At 38.8% G+C, this 16,668-nt stretch overlaps 1 long non-coding RNA gene across 1 annotated transcript in view; it reads right to left on the reverse strand.

Moving 5' to 3' along the window:
* The window catches only part of LOC147914683 (uncharacterized), a 42,388-nt gene extending 26,587 nt beyond the window's left edge, over positions 1–15,801 (reverse strand). The window contains exon 1 of the long non-coding RNA XR_015554875.1: positions 15,636–15,801. This is a non-coding gene — a long non-coding RNA (uncharacterized LOC147914683). The remainder of the gene's footprint in view (positions 1–15,635) is intronic.
* Positions 15,802–16,668: the final 867 nt, after the last annotated feature.

Here is a 16,668-nt window from a genome sequence, read left to right on the forward strand (position 1 = left end):
AAAGATACCGTCCCTCAATACCCATTCTCCTTTTCCTTCAAAGCAGTGGACATACCCCCAAATATTAGTGGTAATAACAGTTTCCCAGGAAAAGACTAAACTTTTCAGCCTCCTTTGTGTCTCTGTGTGGCCATGTGACTATGTTCTTTGCATGTAAGAGGAAGTGATGTGTTCTCAAAGATAGGCAAGCATTTTCTCTTCCTTTTCATTCTCTTAGCTCTAGTGTGCTGATATGCTAGGGCTGGAGCAGCCATCTCAGCTGCAGGGTGGAATCTTCCTTTTAAGAATGAGAGAGCAAAGAACAGAAGGAGCCTGTGTTACTGATGGTCATGGAGCTACACCTCCAGTTCTAAACTGCCCGACTTACATGAGTTAGAGCTAATTTTTTTTCTCGGTTAAGCCACTATTATTTTGGATTTTCTGAAGCTGGTAGCTGAGCTAAATACTAATTAAAACAGATACTTTAATACCTAATAATTCCTTTCACTACAGGTTTAGGAGCAAACAGTACCCGAGAGAAGACTAAGTAGCAGGTGAGTCAGGAGAGGTGGGTAAGCACACTAAATAAAAGTAAATATTTCATTTCTCTTGTTTTTTTTTCTTCTTTTTAGCCACCCATTATCCCCGTTTCTCTCTTCTATTTCTTGCATTCCATAGACTCCTACAAATCTCTTCATACACCTGCTTACATAGAGGCATTCATTTGCTAATTCACTATTTATTGAATACCTATTGAGTTTCACAGCACTGGGTAATATGAAAGGTGTACAGGCAGGTTTCACAATTAGAGATAAACGTTATCTAGGTAGACTTTGCATTTCTTCAAATTATAGGGCTGAAATTGATCTTAGAAGTCAAGAGGTCCAGTGCCCTCGTTTAATGGGTGGGGAAACTGAGACTCAGAGATACTCTATGTTGCACAGCTGGGAAGTGGCAGAGCTGCTGACGCCGGAGGCTCTCACGTTGTGACCAGTGTTCCTTCCGTCGTACCACAGTTTCATTTCAGGGTTTCCCATGGAAAGGGGGCTTCCTCTACTTTTGAGGTGACATTTAATTTTGTAATTTAATTAAGGATAAAGGACTATGCTCTAAAATTTTGCCTTTAGCCAAATACGTTTGAGAGCTCCACATAAAACTCTTCCTCCACTAACTATATATTGCTTCCTAATAATGTGCAGGTATGCATGTGCTGATGGCAACTTTAGAACCCTGGATTTCAATTTGATTTTGAGAAATATGGCAACACTTTATTAGCCAAATAGCAGAAATTTCAATTGGATTTGTGCAATGGTATGGAAGACATAACCGTGTCAATGTAGTTTGGTTAAAACTGGAATTGCCAAATTGGAAACCAACTCTTAAGTTTTCTTGCCCATGGAGTCTGTAGAGCTGAGAAGAATCATTCAAAGTGGTAGAGACACCCTGGATTAACTGGGAGGTTTGAAGACAGAAATTGGAGCAGAAGCAGCTATTTTTTATATCCTATGGCTGTGATTCTCCTGTTCACCTTCCCCCTGCAGTGAAGTTTTAATGAATTCCTGTAAAGTGTGAGGTGGTTTGAATCTCAGGAAAGACAAAATCATTGGGCTCCAAGAAAAACAAAACAGATGGCATGCTTTAAAATTTTTGCTTTCATATTTCAATTATTCAAAAATACCTTCTGGAAAGCTGGTGTCTATTTTGTAAAGGGCGTTTACACAGTAAGGAAGTTGTTAAATGAGTTGGGGAAAGCAGGTTAGACCGCTTAAGGCATTTTATTTTTATTACAGCAGAAAGATGTTTTAATTAGTTATTTACAGTGTTTCTGACTTGGAACTGGCTGCTTATGTGGCAGAAAACACCAGTCCTCCCTTAGTAAATAGGGGCTGATTTCTATCCTGTTTTGCTAGTTTGAATGGTATTTTAAATATTTAAAAGTTAGACTTCTACCAGATTTTTAGAGTGACAAACTTTGTTCAATATCTTTAATATACTGTATGCTCTACTAAATGCCAACAGCTGGTCCACAAGCAATTACGAGCATCTCTGCATTTTGTGCAATGCTCTATGCTAGGTTCTGAGAACAAAGGCTTCAAGATCCAAGTCTAATGGGAAGACATGGATTACTGGAGGAGGAAGGGGAAGGGACCAACTTTTCCTGGAGGAACAGAAAAGTCTTCGTAAAAGAATCCCTATTTGAGGCAAGAGCTGAAGGATGACTGAAGATTTGCAAAGCAGACAAGGTGGGGAGAAGAGTCTAGGCAGAGAAAAAGTAAGAATAAAATCATGGAACCCGAGCAAGTACATGGCATATTTGGGTTACCTTAAATATTTTAGGGTGGTTGGAGAACAGAATATTTGGGGTAAAGTGGCAGAAAATAAGACAAGTAAGTTGTCAAGTGAAAGACTTCTGTTCTCCATAGAAACGATTTTGTGTCTTTACCACGCTCCTCAATCTCCTGGGCTTCCATCCTACTGTGTACCACCCTCTTGAGTTTGAGCTCACAGCCTTGCTTTGTGTTACAAAGAGAAAGCAGAAGTCATCAAATGGGCACTTCCTTATCTTTCTGTCACCAAGTCTATAAGAATACCTCAACCAATCCCCATTGCCTCCTTTCATGACAGTGATTCAGCAGATAAAACAGCAGAGACCAGTTCCTTCCCGTGTGTTTTGGATTCCATCCCCTTCTGCCTCCTCATGGAGTTTTGTCTTCTCTGATTTTCCTTCTCTGCTGCTTCTACCTCTCTCTTTCTCTCTCTCTTTCCTGGACTATTCTCACTAGATAACAAATGTGTTCTAATATCTCCCATCTTAAAAACAAACCAATCAACAAATAAAAATATTCCTTGACACCACATGCTGCTTCAATTTTCGTGGTAAAGTAGTATGTGTGCACCAACTATTTCAACTTTTCCCTTAAAATTCCTGACTTTTCTGGGCCATCAGCCACGTGCTGTAAGTGAAAGTGATATGTAACACTAAGAGCAGGTGTTCCTTCTCCATAGATCCTTTCCCTGCCATGGTGAACTTAGAGGCCACATGTTCCAGATGGCCTAGCGACAGAATGGTGGCAGGGGGGTCATCATTGAACACTGTGTGAGTGAGACATGAACATTCATTGTGTGAAGCCCTTGGGTTTGCCTGTAAGAGGCAGCTAGCATCAATTATCCTAGTTAATAGAGCTACTGCTGTATTCCTCCACCCCTTTCCACAAGCAAACTTCTGCAAAGAGTTTTTGCAAACACTTTTTCGTTTTCTTCAGATGTATGCCCCTTCCATTTCATTATTCTCTTGCTAAGGTTACCAATGACTCCCATAATACAGAAGAGGATGGATACTTTTTGTGTTTATGTTACTAGACTTAGCAGAATATAACATTGTTGATCAGTCCTCTTTGAAACAGTCTTTCCTCTTGTCTTCTAAGGCACTTTCCACTCCTCTGGTTCTTTTTCTCCATTTCCTTGAGTAACTTCAACTCCTTTCCAAGTTCCCCAGGAATTGCCATAAGATCCTTCCAAATTCCCTTTCTGTATTCTTTTTCTTGGTTATTTAAGACATGGCTTACAATGCATTCTATGTGGTGGTAACTCCCAGATTTCTCCAACTCAGACATCTGTTCTGAGTTCTACACTCCTCACTCCTGTAGCCAAATATCTACCATTTTCACTAGCATTTCCTACAGGCATCTCAAATTTAATATGCACAGATAAACTCTTGATATACCTTGCCGCATCTCCCAAACTGCTCTTTTTATCTTTCTACACAGGAAAAGTCAACCACCATTGACGCAATTTCTGAAGTCAAGAACATCAGAGTCATTCTTGACAAATATCACCACACACTTCCAGTTTATCCCATGGTTCTTCGTCTGTTCAATTCAAATAAATTTAAGCTCTACTCCACTTGCCCTACCTCTGTCCACACCCTGAATTGTTATTATAATCTTCTGACTGCTTTTCTTCCTCTCAGTCTCCTTTCCTAATTCATTTTCCATTCAGCAGCTAGACTAACCTTTTAAAGTCTCTATTTAAGAGAATTTCATCTATTTGGAGAGAGAGTGTAAATACAAATAACTGTTATAAGTAGAATATTTTAAATAAACCAATAAAAAATAAAGGAAATATATAGAGATATGACTAGAAGGTCAGGAAATGCATATTAAGTCTTTAGGCACAAAAATTTATTTCAAGTGTCACCAATATGCCACATTCTCAATAGAAAGACAAAAATTCATCATTTCCCCTAGACTATTACTTTTTTCTACAAGTAGAATAAATTGTTTATTATCTTATTCTGTTAACACATTTCTATCTATGATACCACGAATTCTGGCAATAAAAAATGGAGCATTTGACTTGACAGTGGTGCATTCTTATTTCTGCATGTTCTAGATATTGTTCAATGTGAATGGTGAGTGACACAAGTTATCCAGCAAGAGTTACCCAACAGCACTGAGTACCAGTTGCCAAGTAGGTAATTTAATAGTTCCCATTAGTTTTGAACCCAACAAAAATAGAAATTAACACATTTTCTAGATTATGGTCCAATTAGTTTTGGTACATTTTAAACTTTTTGCACTATATCTAAGTAGTAGTTCTCTGCTTGTCTGAGGGTCACAGTTCTTTGAATATGTTCCCCAGAAAAGTGAGCATACAAACACATTTTCTTATCACTTTTGTTGCTAGTTTAAAGGATTGCTATTGTTGCAAATAGTTGGTTTTACACAGCAAGTAGTTTTTTTTTTTTAATTTTATTTATTTATTTTTTTCCCCAAAGCCCCAGTAGATAGTTGTATGTCACAGACGCACATCCTTCTAGTTGCTGTACGTGGGACGCAGCCTCAGCATGGCTGGAGAAGCGGTGCGTCGGTGTGTGCCCAGGATCCGAACCCGGGCCACCAGCAGCGGAGCGCGCACACAACTGCTAAGACATGGGGCCAGCCCCACAGCAAGTAGTTTTTAAAGAGGAAGTTTGTGTGTGTGTGTGAGGTATGTTCAACTATTCTTATGAATGTGCACTATCCTGTTTACTGAAATGACATTTGTGACTCTCATTTTTTCCTTATCTCTTAAGACATATTCTTTTCAGTGATTTTAAGAATTTAAGTATTTTTAAAAACCACAATGAGATATTACCTCATTCCTGTTAGAATGGCTATTATCAAAAAGATAAGAGATAACAAATGCTGGCAAGGATGTGGAGAAATAGAATACTTGTACACTGTTGATGGGAATGTAAATTGGTGCAACCACTCTGGAAAACAGTATGGAGGTTCCTCAAAAAATTAAAAATATTGAACTACCATATTATCCAGAAATCTTATTTCTCAGTATACATCCAAAGGAAATGAAATCGCTGTCTCATAGAGATATCTGTGCCCACATTTTCATTGCAACATTATTTATAATAACCAAGACATGGAAACAAACTAAGCGTCCATTGACAGATGAATGGGTAAAGAAAACGTGGTATATATATATATATATACAATGGAATACTATTTAGCTATAAAAAGAAGGAAATCCTGCCATTGGTAACAATACGGATGGAACTTGAGGGCATTATGCTAAGAGAAATAAGTCAGACAGAGAAAGAAAAATACTGTATAATCTCACTTATTTGTGGAATCTAAAAAATGCTGAACTCATAGATACAAAGATCAGATATGTGGTTGCCAGAGGTGGGGGGTGAGGAGTCGGGGAAATGGGTGAAGGGAGTCAAAAGGTACAAACTTCCAGTTATAAGATAAATAAGTAACGGGGGTGTAATATGCAGCATGGTGACTAGGTTTAACGATACTGTATTGTATATTTGAAAGTTGCTAAGAGAGTAGATCTTAAAATTTCTCATCAGAAGTAAAACAATTGTAACTATGTCAGGTGATGTATGTTAACCAAGCTTATTGTGGTGATCACTGTGCAATATGTAAGTATATCAAATCATTATGTCATACGCTTTGGACTAATACAATGTTATATGTCAATTATATCTCAATAAAACTGGAAAAAATAGAATTAAAGTCTTTTGCACAAGGGCAAAAAGAGAGAACTCTCAAATGTAGAAATCCAGATGTGTTTTCCTAGGAAGAAGGCGTTAATAACGATGTTTGTATGTATCTTCTCTCCAGTCTTGCCACCCAGACTGTAACCTGTACAAGAACAGACCTTGGAAACTGAATAAATGATAAAATAGAAAAGCTGCTTTTAGAAACCCCCTCAAATACTAGAGCCACAAATGCTGTCATCACATTTTCCTTCCCTTAGCCAGATCACATTTCTTGATTTTGGTTTTAGGAATACAAATGTAGTAACAGACTTTCTTCCTGTGAATGGCTCAGGCTGATTAAAGTTGTGAGTAACTACAGTCAGTGTCATAGAGGTCAGTTTTACCGTAACTTCCAAAAAAGCTTGATGTTAAATTTTTCTACACTTTTCCTGGAACCCCAATCTCTAAAATGGTCCTGAGATGGAGTTTGGAGGTAATAGAACAGATGTAAATTAAATTCATCCACCATGACCGAGACACAGTTGGGTGGAGGTGATAGAGACACTGAACATGTCATCAGAATACCTAGATATAAATTATGGTTCGTGTCATTTATAATCAGTGAGAGCTTATTTTTCTACACTATCTGAGATTCTTTTTTAAATATGTAAAATAGGAACAATAATATCTACTCCCTATGATTGTTGGAAGGATAAAATGTCTAATTTTTGGAAAAATATTTAGCACAGTATCTTTTACTCAGTGGGTTCTCAAAACATATTTTACTAAATCTGGACGAGACTCACATGATTGATACTAATAACCGTTAAAGTTTGCATTGCGGAAATAGAAAAACCTTAGATTTTACCAATCCTCTTATTTTGTAGGAAATCAAAGCCAGTGGAATTGACTTGCTTCTGGTGACGCTGCTAAGGGCAGCCCTAGGGCTGAAACCCTGGTTTCCTGTGGGCAGCCTTGTGGCCTTTTTACTGGTGGACCCTGCTCTAGAAAAATGACATGGGTCACTGTGTATGACCAGACATCAAATGTTGCAGAAAGTGCTTCTGTTAAGAGAAGTAGAACATTTAGCAATTTTATTGCTGTGGTGAGCAGAGGATTGGGTTCAAAAAGGGCTCTTGTGTGCGCTAATGATGATTTCTGGAAAATCACTTCTTAACTCTGAACAACAGTCTCTATAATACCCCTGTCACAGAATTGTTACCTCAGCAGGCTTAGGAAAAGTTATGGGAATGTACCTAGCACAGTGTTTTGAACAGAGTGTTCAATAAATATTTGTGAAATTTGGGCCCATGTTGTGAATTCCTTTAGTGTATTCTGCCAATCTAGCTAATTTAGACCAAAAAAAAAAAAAAAAAAACCTGTTTGCCTCAAATGGTCTTTCCCCCAAATTGTCTAAAGAATTCTTTTAATCCTCTGGTTTCTAATGTTTACAGAAGCTTAGCCATCATGAGTCATGATGATAAACTTCCTAAGGTCACAATTTTGCAACAGAAATTGAATTGCAGCATCCCAGTAGCTGACACAGGGCTCCTTGCACTTTATTTTATTCCTTCCATCCTAGTTACACATTCCACTTCTAGCCATGGAAGGCTAGAGAGGTCGGGACTTTTTTTCCCTCAAACCTTAGCCAGGAGATAGGTAGATCTGCCTGCCTGTCTTATTTTAACGCCAAAGTGACCTCCAGAAGGGGATTGCTTTTAATTGGATCTATTTATATTCTTTTTCATTTCGGCTGGGGCAGTGACCCATGCCAGGAGCACTTCTGCCCAGTGGCCTGCCCCAAATTGATACAGAACTTGACCTGTTCCACTCCATTTCCTGAGCTACAATCCTGATGGAGTCTATTTCCGTAACCCTCAGAACCCTGACATGCCTGGGATGACAGACTTTTTCTTTAACAATTGTCTTCCCCCAAACCAGCTTTCAATACACTCCTCCATTATTAGCAATATATTTTTTGTTAGCTGTAGAATCATTTTATGCTCCACAGCTACGGGACTGTGGAGTATTTCTTTACGGAAGTCCTTTAAATTCAGGATGTCATTCCACCCTTAGACCTTGCAGTGGTGAAGGACTCCAGCTGGAATTTTTCTTTCCTCCCTCAATTGTTAGGCCTTGCACTTGTTTTCTCCCGTGGTCCTTGATGACTTTGTCATGAATAGAAAGATTAATAGAAATTTAGTAAAATCTTGAGAAAAATTCAGTATTTTTATGGCCATATGATTTTAAAGGGCTACTAGTTTAAAAGCAGTTTTCTATGCTCTTAAATGGATTGTGGTAGATCCGTAGCCACAGAAAGATGTCCAATGCATATGGATATTTTGTTAAATGAAAAAGAAATTGTAGAAGAACATGCTCAGCATAAACCCACATTTGACATACACGTGCATGTATATAAATACCTATAAAAATATAAATGAAGAGCAACGGAGAAAAAGACCTGGAAAATAATGTACATACTGTTAACAGTAGTTATTTCCATGGGACGCGAATAAGGAGGATGTTCCTTTTCTATTTTAAATATTTCATAATAGTTTGAATATTTGCAATGAATTGCTCTTTTAATAACTTTTTGAAATCAGAATAAAATGAGTTTTTGAACATCAAGAATTAACAAAAGAAACTGGGGAAGGGTTGAACAGTCATGTACTGTTCCAAGAGGATAGTCTGCTCTTCTGAGTGACACTGTGGAGAAGAGACAGTTGGCATTCCTTATGAATGCTTCTGAACATTTAAATTTTATTTATTTTTAAACTGTTTACTTAATATTGGAATTTCCATCCTTCTATTATATGAAATAATCATTTTTGAACATATGTTTATGCAATTTAAAATATTTAAGATTGTTCAGTTGGGCATATTAAAATGTGAATTTTTTAATCTCCTCCAACATCAAATAGTTTATCTACATATACAAGGGGAATAGTAGTGGTTAAATACACGCATTATATCATAGCTAAATATGCAATATATAAAGTTATGTATATAGATTTCTCTTCTTCTTTAATGGTTTGTGATATATTTTATATAGTTCCACAGTGTAGTATTGTTGCATTATATTCTGCCCAAAGTAAATATTTTATATACAATACTTTACCTTTTTTTATGAGTTGGTGTAAGCAGAACCTTTCTGCAATTTAGAGTCTGTAGAAGAAAATTTTTGTACAGGATACTTGTTAAAAATAGCCAGACAGATTTTATTCAAACTACTGCAGTAAGGGAGAGATTGTTTAGTATACAACTTTGCTCAACTGCAGATATAGCCAAGACAGGTGGGGATTTATGGCCAATAAGCAGAGTAATGGGGCCCATGGATGGAAAGTTAGGAAGAGGAATTCCATTAGATATCAAGAGTAGGGGTAGTTTTGCTAAACTGGCTTAATAGGATTCTTGCTAAAGGCAGGCCAAAATGATCAGATATCAGGGGTGGGGGAGTTCTTGATAAACTGACTTAGCAGGATTCTTTGGGAAAACTGGACTGGCAGGTGAAGGTTGAGGCCTAGTTGAGAAGAGGGCTCAGAGGAACCTGATGAAAGTTTGCTCAAGGAGGAGTCTTGGTCAGGTCTCATAACTGGTATTCGTGTATCAGGATGTGACCTGCTATGATGCTCCAGGAACAGACTATCCTAGTAAGAGGTGCACTATGGGAAGCTGAGGGGATCCAGGGTTCCCTAACCAAGTGTGCCAGAGTTTCTTGCATTCTTCAGAGGACTTCTACATCACTACACTTGCCTATGGGAGGAAAGTGACATCCAAGTTTGCTTGGCCCACGAGAGAAGTGCAGAACTCTGATTCGTTCAAGGGTTCCAAGCAAGGGCATCCTTTCCTGTGTACAACAGAGCATGTTTCAGAGTATTGACTCTGCAGCCAGGCTGCCCGGCTCACATCTCAGCTCTAACCTTTGCTCTACGACCTTGGGCAAGGTACTTACTATGTCTAGGCCTCTGTTATTTTGTTGGTAAATAAGGATAATAATGGTAGCTATCTCATTATTATGACTATTAAATGAGTTTAACTATGTAAAGCACCTATGGCCATAATAAATCATCACAAGAATTAGATATGTTTACACAAATAAGTGCTTGTAATATTGTCTTGCCCATAGTAAGTGTTAAATAAGTGTTTGCTCTTGAGTCTGTAATACTCTTTTTCTTCCTAGCGATTTTTTCTTAGGATCTATTTGGGTTTCTCCAAAACCCCTTATTAGAACCATCTCCATTCCCTCTTTAACAAGTTTGAGATTATTTCCTTTACCATTTCCTGAGGCTGTTCTTATTTATTTTCTGTTTGGGGGAATCTAGAGAGTTTTTATAGTGGTTAACATATTTCATTATCCTGAGCAAAGGAAGTGGGAGAACTAGGATTGCTATTTAATGATGAAGATATTGGGTTCCCATAGCATATATATTTGATGATTTCATTTTACTATTTATATAAATATATGTGCAAATGGAATCATATTATTCCTCTACTTCAAACTCTATGATACACCTTATTGTTTGTACTTAAAATTAAACTCAAATTCGTTACCATAGCCTATAACGTCCTGCATGAGTTGAACTCTATTTTGTGCATGAAACCCTTTACTTTAGACACCTGCCACACAAGGGCTTTTTACAGTTCATTAAATTTGCAAATGTCATTTGGCCTCAGAGCCTTTGCACAAGCTGTTCTCTCTGCCTGGGTTACCTTTCCTCTCATTCTTTATATGCAAAGCTCTTTCTCATCATTTTTGTTTTAAAATACTACCTTCTCAGAGAGAGTGACCCTAACCACCCTCTAACATTCTCTGTATCAGCCTGTTTTTTGCTTCTTGCACAAGAATTATCATTTCAAATTACTTTATTGCTTTGCTTAATTGTTTGTTCTCTGTATATCCATCACTAGAATATAATTTGCATGGTTCCAATTATACATTGGTAGATGATTATTGGTGAATTTTCTCATTTTATAATTTACTATTTTCTTAGACACAATGAAAAGTGTAGCTTTTAATTTCATTTTGCAAATGAATTTCATAAACTTTAGTGTTGGTGGGAAAGCTGTCATTAAATTAATTTTTAAAACCTGTGGAAATTGTTTTCATTGGATCAACAAATTCCCTGCCTTGTGAACCCATGAAAAATCTATGCTGTGATCAAGAAGTGAAACTGACTGTTTAGAAAATTACAATGAACCTGTCTATTTTCATCTTCTAGTTTGAGATAAAAGGGGGAAAAGTGTTAAATCAAAGTAAACAGAATGTTTACTCTGCTTTCAGTTTTAATAATTAAATGTATTAGTCACAGTTAAGTAGTTTTACTAATACACACCTTCCTTCTCTGTTTCTCCATGATCCCACATACAGTTTTCCTTTATTTTTTCCAAACCTCCTTATATTTCCCTCATCTGTTTTAAATAAAGGAATCTCTGTAAATGTTTTTGCATGTTGAATGGCACTTTCCTTTTTAAGGTCTTATACTCCATTGATGTATATTTGGATTCATTGACAATTTACATTTGGGTCCTGATTATAGTGTTTATATTTGTAAACAAATTCTCCATTTTATTGTGTCACATAGTTGTGTTAGTTTATAATTTCAGCAACAATATTACAAATATTGTCGGAGCATCTATTATGGCCAAAGCACTGTGCTAGGTACAGGGTACACGTTGATGAATTAAAAAGATTCAAAGTTTGGACATATTGAAACTAGTATTCATCCAACTTAAACTCACTAACTACCACTTCAAGGCCAAGTGTAACTTATATGGACTCTTTCACGCACTCCAAAGGATAATTTATTTTCTGCCTCTGTCCAATGACAGGGCATACAAGAACTGTTACTGTGGCTCTTCCTATGGTATAGCGGATATCAGTATTTTTACCTGCACCGCCTTCCTTTTTCTGGTATAAGAGAACTCTTTTTTTTTTTTTTTTTTTTTTTTGGTGAGGAAGATTAGCCCTAAGCTAACATCCGATGCGAATCCCCCTCTTTTTCTGAGGAAGATTGGCCCTGGGCTAACATCTGTGCTCATCCTCCTCTACTTTATATGGGACGCTGCCACAGCATGGCTTAACAAGCAGTGAGTGCCCGGGATCTAAACCTGCGAACCCTCGGGCCGCTAAAGCGGAGCGCACGCACTTAACCGCTATGCCACCAGGCCCGCCCTCTCATTTCTTTTTTAATCCATGTAACTCGAGTAGGACTGATGCTGCCTCCTGGAATGGGCCCATGGCTCAGGTCTGCCCAAAGCAAATAGAATAACCCAAAGACCCAGTTTTGGGGTTAAAAGTAGACATGTGAACAAGCCAGGAAGTCAATGTCAATCTGAGAATTTTGCAAAAAGAACTGGAAAATGAGTGCTTTCTTTCCGCAGTTTTGCTACGCTGGTAGAACATAAAACAGAGCTGCTGCCAGAGAATGAAGCCAACACAGAGTCAAGTGCAACATACAGGTCCCTGACTTCCTTGCTAGCAGCCTTGTATCCAGTCAGGCCTGAAGAAAAATTTTCCCTTGAACTTTTCACTGATTGGAGCCAAATAGATTCTCTTTTTAATTTAAGCAAGTTTTCATTATTAATTTTATAATCAAAACAGCTTAGAAAAATATACACAGTAGCTGTTGAATTCATTTTGTGCCATTATCTCTAGAAGAATGCAAATGATTTGGAAACATGCTCAGGAAGTTACAACTATTTCCTGTAGTGATTGCTTGTAGGACCCGATCTGGTTAGTCTAGGGGAGAGGATGGAGAAGGAACTGACAACACAGCAACTGGAGTAAACAGCTTTGGAGAACAGCTAGAGAACATTATAATAACAGCTACTCATTTCTGCAGAGATATAGAATCAGAAAGGCAGCCTCACACTGACCATTAGGAGGCAAAACTCAAATGTAACATAACAGTTATTCTGCTTTTAATGGTTAATATAGAGACATTTTAACAGATGCATAACAATGTCCAATGGGCTAGTTATATTGAAGAGGAACCAGACTTGCTCTGTATGCCTCAAATAGGACAGTTGGGATCAATGAGTGTGAGCTACAGGAAAGAGACTGCAGTTCCAGAAGTGGAAGAATTTTCTAAGTTTTCTGAAGAGTAAATGGACTTTTTTGAGAAGTGAGTATCTCATCACTAGATCTTTTCATTACTACTGCTAAGATATGGAAGCAACCTAAGTGTCCATTGACAGATGAATGGATAAAGAGGGAGTGACATATCTGTGTCTGTCTGTCTATCTATCTATCTATCTATCCATCCATCCATAATAGTATATTACTTGGCCATAAAGAGGAATGAAATCTTGCCATTTGCAACAACATGGATGGACCTTGAGGGCATTATACTAAGTGAAATAAGTCAGACAGAGAAAGACAAATACTGTATGATTTCACTTATATGTGGAATCTAAAAAACAAAACAAATGAACAAACAAAACCAAACCCGTAGATACAGGGAACAAACTGACAGTTGCCAGAGGAGAGGGAGGTTGGGGGTGGGTGGGTGAAATGCATGAAGGTGATTAAGAGATGCAAACTTCCAGTTATAATATAAATAAGTCATGGGGATGTAATGTACAGCATGGGGAATATAGACAATATTATATGAACTTTGTATGGTGACAGATGGTAACTAAATTTGTTGTGGTGATCATTTTGTAATCTATATAGATGCTGAGTCACTATGTTGTACAGCTGAAACTAGTATACTCTTGAATGTCAATTATACTTCAATTAAAAAAAAATAGTCAGGGTAGTACTTCCCTTGACTTTGAATGAAAACTTGAGTTGTTGCATGAATTCTCTGTTGCTCCTAGGTGATAAAATGTTCTTGGGTCTCCGTAAGTCACAAATAAAAAGAGTAGGCTGGACATGAATCCCTTTTCTATCCTGTCCGATCCTGAGATGTGAAGGTTCCATGGAAATGGTAATCCAGCTTGATTTGGCAGTTTTTCTACCTAGATTATTGAAACACTCCATTCTTCCAGGAAGGAGACATTCAATTAACTGTATTTTGCATCTCTTTCTATTGAAATATGCCAAAATATGGAGACATGGCTCTCATACAACTATTATCATAATAGAATTCTTTTTTTATGTTGAAATGACCAACAAAAACCTAACCAAAACAAAAACCCTGAAAAACTCTATACTTGGAGTTCAATAGGGAGCGGAAATTTGGCAATCTTCTGAGTATTCTGGTCAATAGAGACTGATAAACTATAAGATTTAAGTAATTAAGTGATTTTGATTTTTAGATCAATAAAATTAATTATGCAATTAACAAATCCTCATACTCTGTCATGTGCATCAGTTTTTCAATTGCTATGTAGCTTTTCATGTGCAAAACTCTATTTTATAATTAAAATTCTATATTTAGTTATTAAAAGTAACAAAGACATGCTCTTTTAAGTGTATAATAGAATAAACATAGAGTTCTTGACTTAAATACATGCTTCCACTTTGTGGAAAGGGTGTGAGGAAGTGGCATAACATTGTGGTCCAGAGAATAGATTTGGGGGTAAGATGGCATTGGGTTCAAATCTTTGAATTGTAGCTTTATAGATAAGGGCCCCTAGACAGGTTATGAATTTTCTTCAGCCTCAGTTTCTTTATCTGTAAAATGGAGATAATCCACTCACCAAGTCTATCAATACTCCAGCTTTCTAATCTCAATTCATAGTAACATGCTAGATCCCTTGGTTTTATGCTGTCTTCCCTTCCTCTTGTCTGTTATCTGTTCTTTGCGTCCTATTCATTTTTTAGGGCTTGGCCTCAAGATTTCCTGACCCCTATTCTTGGTTCCTGTTATGTCCGTCGCACCACTTTCAACTCTTCCTTTACTGTAATTATTTTAATTGTAGTTTTACCGCTTTTTCTTCTGTTATTATGGTTATAATCTCTCTCTCTCTTTTCTTTCTTAATCCCTTTTGTAACATTATTTCCTCACACCACGCCTGGCACAAAGTAGTCAATAAATATTTGAAAAAGAATAAATAAAGGACTCTTACCTAAATTCAATGAGAGAATGCACACAAAGCACCTAGAAAACATTGCTGTATTATTGTAAGAAAAAGCAATTAATTAAAGCTTTGCACCATTCTCTCCTTTACTCACCAGAATCTTGACATAGCACTCTTTAAAATGTAAATAATAGAGGGAGGAGTCAAGATGGCGGCGTAGGCAGACTCTGAACTCACCTCCTTCCGGGGACACAGCCAATTTACAACTACTCGTGGAAAAATTACCCCCAGACAGAACTGAAAACTGAATAAGAGGAACTCCTGCAACAAAGCACAATCCTAACTGAGGTGGAAGAGTAAGAGACTCCCTTCTGGAGAAAACAACGCCGCCTTCACAAGCCGCCAGCTTCACGGCCGCCGGGAGCAGCTCACAGGTCTGCAGCCTCCCTGGAGGCGCGGGGCCCTGAGCCGGGGAGCGCCCCCACTGGGGGCATTTTGTGGACCCAGCACAATCGAGACCAGCAGCATAATATCTGACTGTGCCTGCTACTAACACATTGGGGAGCACCCCCAGAAAAACCCCATTCACAAAGAAACTAAAACCGGCTCTTAAAGGGCCAGCGCGCAAAATCACCCGCTTCAGAAAGCAACCTAAAATCACCACAAAGAAAGGTGCACAGTGCTTTGGTGAAAAGAGACTCACCTGATAGGCCCTGAGTGCATCTCGGTGAGAGGTGAGACCTCTCCAGGGACAGGGACATTGGCGGCAGCCATTGTTGTGGCCTGGTGTGGGCGTGCTGACACAGACGCCATTGGAGTTCTCCCTGGGGCCTGCTAGCCCAGGTCTGCCCCACCCACTAGAGCACCGATTTAATCTAGGTCAGCCAGGGCAGGCAGCCCACCCTAGAGACTGGCCCCACCCAACAACAAGCCCTCAGGCAATTTGTGGGCCTGCATAGATTGGTGACTGGATTCTCTGCAGCCTGGCAACTGAGCCGACTTCAGTGAGGCTGGGCGTGCACAAGGAGTGGGTGGAGAGTGTGGGGCAATGGTGGAGTGCGTGGGGATCCTGCTGTGGAGAGACTGGGTCCGCTTCCAGAGGTCGAAGTGTGTACACGGGGCAGGACTGTGTTGACTGTGTGTGTGGACCTGTGGGCAGCAGGGCTTGTCAGCTGCAGAAGACTTGTGCTTTTCAAAGACCCACATAGGGGGTTTGCCCTACCTTCCAAAGCCTGAAACAATTGGGCGCTCCTGTGCCTAAGGCCAGTCCCACCCAGCTGCAATCCTCAGAGAGCTGACAAGAGACCTAAAGGCTGGAGGCTTATAGCAATTGTAAACCCCTGAGCCTAACAACCTGCCACACTGGGGGCCTACTCACGTAAAAGAAATACTGCAACACAAATGTGGTATCAGAACTTGCAGCCAACTGTGCTGGGGCTCCCCACACCTGATAAAGAGACTGAAGGGCCCACAACAACTACAAACAGCTGAGCATTACAACAGCTGACCAGGAGAATAACTCAGCCTCCCTGGGCACATACAGGGAGAGCAAACAGGCCACAACAGAAGGACACACGTAGCCCACATAGGAGTCACCCCTGGAACATTGAGAACTGAGGGACGCACACGGAAGAACTCCTGAGGCATCACATGTATAAGGTCACCTATCCAAGAGCAGGAGATGTAGCTGACCTACCTAATACACAGACACAAGCACAGGGAAAGAGGCAAAATGA

The sequence above is a fragment of the Ceratotherium simum genome, chromosome 17 (assembly GCF_057802395.1).
Source record: "Ceratotherium simum simum isolate JZ-2026a chromosome 17, ASM5780239v1, whole genome shotgun sequence".
Taxonomy (NCBI): domain Eukaryota; kingdom Metazoa; phylum Chordata; class Mammalia; order Perissodactyla; family Rhinocerotidae; genus Ceratotherium; species Ceratotherium simum.